Below are 6,144 nucleotides of genomic sequence, written 5' to 3' on the forward strand. Positions count from 1 at the left end.
TGTATCACGATATTTCCCAAGACTGTACCAATAAAGTTTTCAGTGTATTTTTAGTGTATGACTTGAAGTGAATCTACCTGAATTTTAATGTCTGTCAGTGTAAAAATGGTAAAACTCATTTTATCTAATGATCACAGCATTAAGTAAAGCAACTGGATCTCATATAAAAGTTGCTTTTACCCATACATTCATGCTGCTTTTTTTTTTTGGTAAATTTCGAAATACTTATTTTTTAAGGGAACAGCCAAAATTGTCTGATTTCCACAACAAAATGTGTTTTCAAAATAAGAAAAATTAGAAGGATTTTGCTTAAACTAATACGTTTCTAAAAGTGTGATTGCAAGATTGTTAAATCTAACATTTAAACGGTTTATAGACCTGAATGAGTGCTTCAAAAAAATTAATAAATAAATACATTAAAATATATATATATACATATGTGTGTGTGTATATGTGTTTTTATTATATATGTAGATAGATGGATAGATTTTTCTATATGTTTCAGTGTCTTTTGAGGAACTTTGGTTTGGTTTTTGTCCGTTTTGATCATTTTCTGTTTTCCCTGTCAGTCTCACCAGTTCAACGTTGATCATCCACAGCTGTCTTCATTTAGTTTCATCACTCTCTCTCTATTTAACTGATTTTTCCTACCCTCCAGGTAGGAAAAAACTCACAAAAGTAGCTAATATTTCATAAATATTTTGTTTTAAGTGTCCCAAAGGTAAAATGTGATCACAATTATATATATATATATATATATATTATATATAGTTTACTCTGAAAGGATTGAGAAAATCATGGTATGGCCCCTTTCAACCATTATGGCTATCTTACTTACAAAATAATTAGGATGTTGAATTATTATAACTCATTCACTCACATATAAAACTGCCTCATAAAAAATTACTGGTTTGTATGAAATGCACCATGAGTAAAATTAGCATTTTACTCATGGTGCATGTCATACCATGTTAGCCATGGGCAGCAGTGTAGGAGGTTTATGTGGCCAAGTCCAGCTGTGATGGTATTGAAGTCAAGAAAGAGTTCAAAAATATAACAGTCTCAGTTGGAATATCCACAGTTCCTGTAAAATGAAGAGTACGTGGTTTAACTGTCTCAAGTATATTTTGGTAGGATATTCACACAGCCACTTTTATCAGCTCTTCTTATTTATTTCTTGAATGAAGATACTGACCCAAATATTAAATCAAAATTGGTCTTATTTTGACTCTAGATTAAGTGAAGAGAAAAGAAGAGACCATTTTATACCAATAATATCAGACCAGTGATTCTAATATGTCTAGATATTTAAAAAAGACACGAATTTCAAAACCATTATTTATTGTTTATACAATATAATTTTAATGGTATACAGTATTCTGTATGATTTTTAACATGTTGAGATTTATCAGCAGACTTGACATCTACATTGTTTATTAGACTAACATGAAGCAAAGCATGCATTCTTGATGTTCTTCAGCACTTACTTTAAATATCTTTTGTTTCCCTAAAGATTTCTCTCTCTTGGAGCAGAGGTCATGAACCCTCATCTGTCTAGTTTCTTCTTCATTCATTAATTTTCCTGACCGCTTCGTCCCTTTCGGGGTCGCGGGGGTGCCGGAGCCTATCCCGGCTACTGAAGGGCGAAGGCGGGGTACACCCTGGACAGGTCTCCAGTCTGTCTCAGGGCCTCAATCACACACACATTCACTCTCACAGTCACACCTAGGGGCAATTTAGAGTCACCAATTAACCTATGAAGCATGTTTTTGGACGGTGGGAGGAAGCCGGAGTCCCCGGTGAAAACCCACGCATGCACGGGGAGAACATGCACACTCCACACAGAAAACTCCAAGCCAGGATTCAAACCGGGGCCTTCTCGCTGTGAGGCAAGAGCGCTAACTACTGCGCCACCATGCAGCCCTAGTTCCTTCTTCAAGTTTGTCTTTTAAAATTCAGCTTCCAGGGTCCTTGTCACTATTTCTAACAGGCTCGTGTTTGGATTTAGGTTTCAATTGAGCACCCTCATTTACTCCAGCCTGAACTTCACCACCTAATTTATTGTTTCTCATAGTGAAGACATCCATCTTTAATGCTTCAGTAACAAAGCACCACTGTGGCACAGACCCGAAAATTTGCTCCTGCAAGTCTGTCCAGTCAGATTCTAGAACATTCATTGGTAAATGGAGTGTACTTATCTAGTTCAAGTTAAAAGCCCAAAACACTTTCCAGTCACAGTCTCATTTATCCATTCACACACATATTCAAACACTGATGGCAGCTCCACAGTTGAACACTGGCACCAACCTACAACCACCAATGTGGGGTTCAGTGTCCTCACCAAAGGCATTTCGGCACATGGGGGAGGCAGGGAACAGGAACCTGCCATCCTTTAATCAGAGGTTGACCTCTCTACCTGCACAGCATGACCATCATTGAAGAGATACACGATTATAAGTGTACAGTCATGGCATATTTTGTGCCCCAAGGATATCAAAGGGAGTAACAGAGTCCTGAACCCCTCTTAAGTTTCTTAGTACTAGTTGATATTTGATAATTGTCGAAGTGAGACTCTTGTCCTTTCTCTTTCTCCTGTGGCAAACATATTTAACTTTTTGTTTAGAGTTGAGATCTATAAAACCTTAAGATGCTGAAAATCTCAGAGTTTAGTATTTTGCACATTTAGGTGCACCTTGGAGCTAAAGTAAACAATGATTCCCTGGCTATATCTTCTGTGCTGTGGGGTACACGCATCGATCTCACAAATGGTCAAAATCTGGAAAGGAATACAATTTGGAAAATCAGCCTTCTTGATCTGAACCTAGATGGTGTTTCGGTGCTGAGGTTGGGATTTCTGTGTCCAAGTGTTTTGTTAATGGTCAATATGGTCTAACACAGGGGTGCCCATTCCTGGTCTTCAAGAGCTGCCACCCTACCTGTTTTGCAGCTGTCCTAGCACTGATTACCTGGACCAGGTGTGTTCATTCAATCAGAATGTGAAGACATCTGACTGAGCTAAACAACAGCTGGCAGGGCTTGGAAATCTGGAAATTGGGCAGGGTAGTAGCTCTAGAGGACCAGGAATGGGCAGTGCTGGTCTAACATAAAGATGTCCCTAAGACCAGAGTTATATCAAGGATCATGACCTGCATCCAGTGATCAGTAACCTCACCGGTATGTACACACCAGGCACATGTGGCAGGTTTACGCATGCACCGAAAGCGGGTTCTCGAATGAGGATTTACCTTGCAGTAGTCATCCTGAACTATCGCTACCCAATAATAGGACATGAACTTACAGTTGGAAGAGCTTTGGTATGAAATGTCAAAGTATAACAAATCTTGCTCCAGGCTTTTTCTTTGTCATAGAATTCTGGCCAAACACAAACTGAAATTATGAATCTCTCCTTTATGATCAATTTTGGCCCTTCCATATATTGAACAGGACACTACCTATGCGTCACTAACGTAGCCAAATCCTGATTGGTCCAAGTTGAGCTGGTCTGACTTTCAATGGGCGTTCAATGACTGCACTTTTGTATGCAAAGCCTTACAACTGAACTAAAAACTTGTGTTGTGACATGTGAACAGGAGGGTTTTGAATGCAGAACGTGCTTTTACACATGTTCATGTAGTCTTTTCATTGGAAGTAGTCGCTCAAACGGACGTTTTCATGCCCGTTCAAAAAGTGTCATGAACCTAAAACTGTAATCTGTGTCAAAAGTTGAAATTAGGTTTAAAATAAAAAAAATGTATAAGTAGCCAAAAATGTCATTGAAGGGCCTCATTAAGTCTGATCCTGTTTGATGCATGGTTTACAAATGTGACTTGATGTAAATTCACCAAAACAGAAAAGATTCACATATGAAAACATTCTCTTCTGAGAAATCATTTTACATTTTCTTTTAACACACACTTTGTCCTATAATTTAGCTGTAATGAACTCAAAGATGGATTACAAGATGAACCCTAAACAACAGTAAAAGTCAGCCTGCTTGACAGAAAGCTGACTTGAATATTTTGATGTTCATTAAACACTCTCTGGAGATAAATTGTTATGAAAGACTTTCTTATTTAAAGTGACTGCTCTGAGCTGATGAAACAACAATGTAACTTCACCTGTCTTCTGCTCCGGCCACCTGAGCGCTGCATGGGCTGCGGTAAACAAGAGACCGGGTCCCAGAGGAGTGGCCTGGTTACAGCCAGCCTTACAGAAGATCCTGTAATTATGGCCCTGTGGCCACCCTGAAGAGGACTCCTGGGAACATCTGTATGTCAGCTATCATGATGCAACAAACTGCCACCAGAAAACCTTGAATACCCTTTTACAAGTTTGGCTGTTTGTGAAGTTTCATAACCATCTCTTAACTTTTCTGGAGGCCTAAAAAAACACATTTTAATTTGTCTTTGATACATGCAACAAAGCACTTTTGCCCTATCCTTACACTGTTAAAACTGAGCTACATTGACTTTGAAAGGGAAAATAATAAAGAATGGATTTCATCAGTAAATATGAATGCCTTTACCTCGTTATACTGTATATATATGAAATTACTTTAAAAACAGTCACTTAACTCAGTTAAAATACATAATGTCTCCAAATCATGCTGAAAACATTTTCTTAAATTGGCTCAAATACATTTAAAGATTAATTCTGATGAAATTTGTGTTTTTGGTGTTATTAATATGTTCATATGGCATTTTCATCATGATGGACGACATGTATAAAAATAATTAAGTTCAACATTTTCAGCAACTCGTTTCTGGCAGCACAATGACACAACACAGAAAAAATTCTGACACTTGGCCACAATATTTAGCTCCACCAAGCGAGTTCACGTATATTTGGTGTAAAATCTCCCAATAAGGGAGTTAGCTTTTTCTTATCTGCATTTGCATAACAAAAAATTTCCTCTAATTTTATTTATTTAATTCCTGCTGGGATTAATTTGGGACAGAAAGTCATCAAACTGGATCAGAGAGCTGGAAGTACCGCTGAAAGTGTCCATCATTCAGAATCAGCTCCTGCATTAGAGGATGAAGCTCACCGTACTGGGAGAGTCTCTGAATGATCTCATGAACCCAAACATGAGTACTGATGCTCCTAACATCATCCATGTCTTCCATGCATTGGAAATGAGATTTACAGCCAATGCCCCCATGATGAGGCTTAAAACTTTGGACAGTGGCTCCTCCCACTTGCAGCAAGAGCGTCAGCTTAATACACGTGTTTTTGGACAAGCTGCCTAATGGTTGGGCAGCAAATTTGTCACACATCAAAGGCGGAGGACTCATATTTGCTGCTTGAAATACCTTTGGTGTGACCGTAGTATAAAGGAAAACAGACAAAAACAACTCTAATCTATCTTTTATTATTTATTCAGTTCCATATTTAAATAATATAGGGGTACATAAAAATATTACACTATTATGGCTTTGCTTTTCAGTTGGAGTTACCTTAACTTGTTTGATTAACTACAAATGTTTTGTGTGGTGCAAGTTTTTGTGGAACATATGACACTGTTTACCGTTTTTAAGCAATAAAGAGGAAAGTGATGAAATATTAAATGGACAGAACACAGTTGCAAGTAGGAAGATGTTTGTCTTAATAAAACATTTACTTTTCTTAAAAATGTGACTTATTTCAATACATTTTTCCAAGCTCACTTCTAAGTTTGAGGTGTCTCAATATCCTGGTCCTCTGAAGGGTCATAGAGGTGAGGCATATTTTATTGAAGACTCTTCAAAGTATGTCAATTCTCAAGTCATGCTGGGTTATCACATAACTAATACATTTCTTTAGTTACATGACTAAAAATACTTGCCCTAACCCTAGTTTAATGTCTCAAGAGATGTCAGCTCATAATGGGTTGTAGAGTTTAAAAGAAACTCCTCATTTATTCTACATGCACTCACCAACTTTGAATATTAAAGCTTAACAAAGGTTAAACAAAATGTTTCCGTGTGCAACACCAACTGTGATGGTTTGGCGGATCGCTGTCCCTCGGTCTCCCTCTCCTGGTCATTTCTGATAGTGCTGTCCTCTGGCCTTTTCTGATGAGGTTTGCTGGATTACCGGCCCATGACTCCTGACACACCTAGAACTGAGGGCTGAGGGTTATTAGAAAACTTATAATTGATTAAT

The sequence above is a fragment of the Oryzias melastigma genome, linkage group LG21 (assembly GCF_002922805.2).
Source record: "Oryzias melastigma strain HK-1 linkage group LG21, ASM292280v2, whole genome shotgun sequence".
Lineage (NCBI taxonomy): Eukaryota > Metazoa > Chordata > Actinopteri > Beloniformes > Adrianichthyidae > Oryzias > Oryzias melastigma.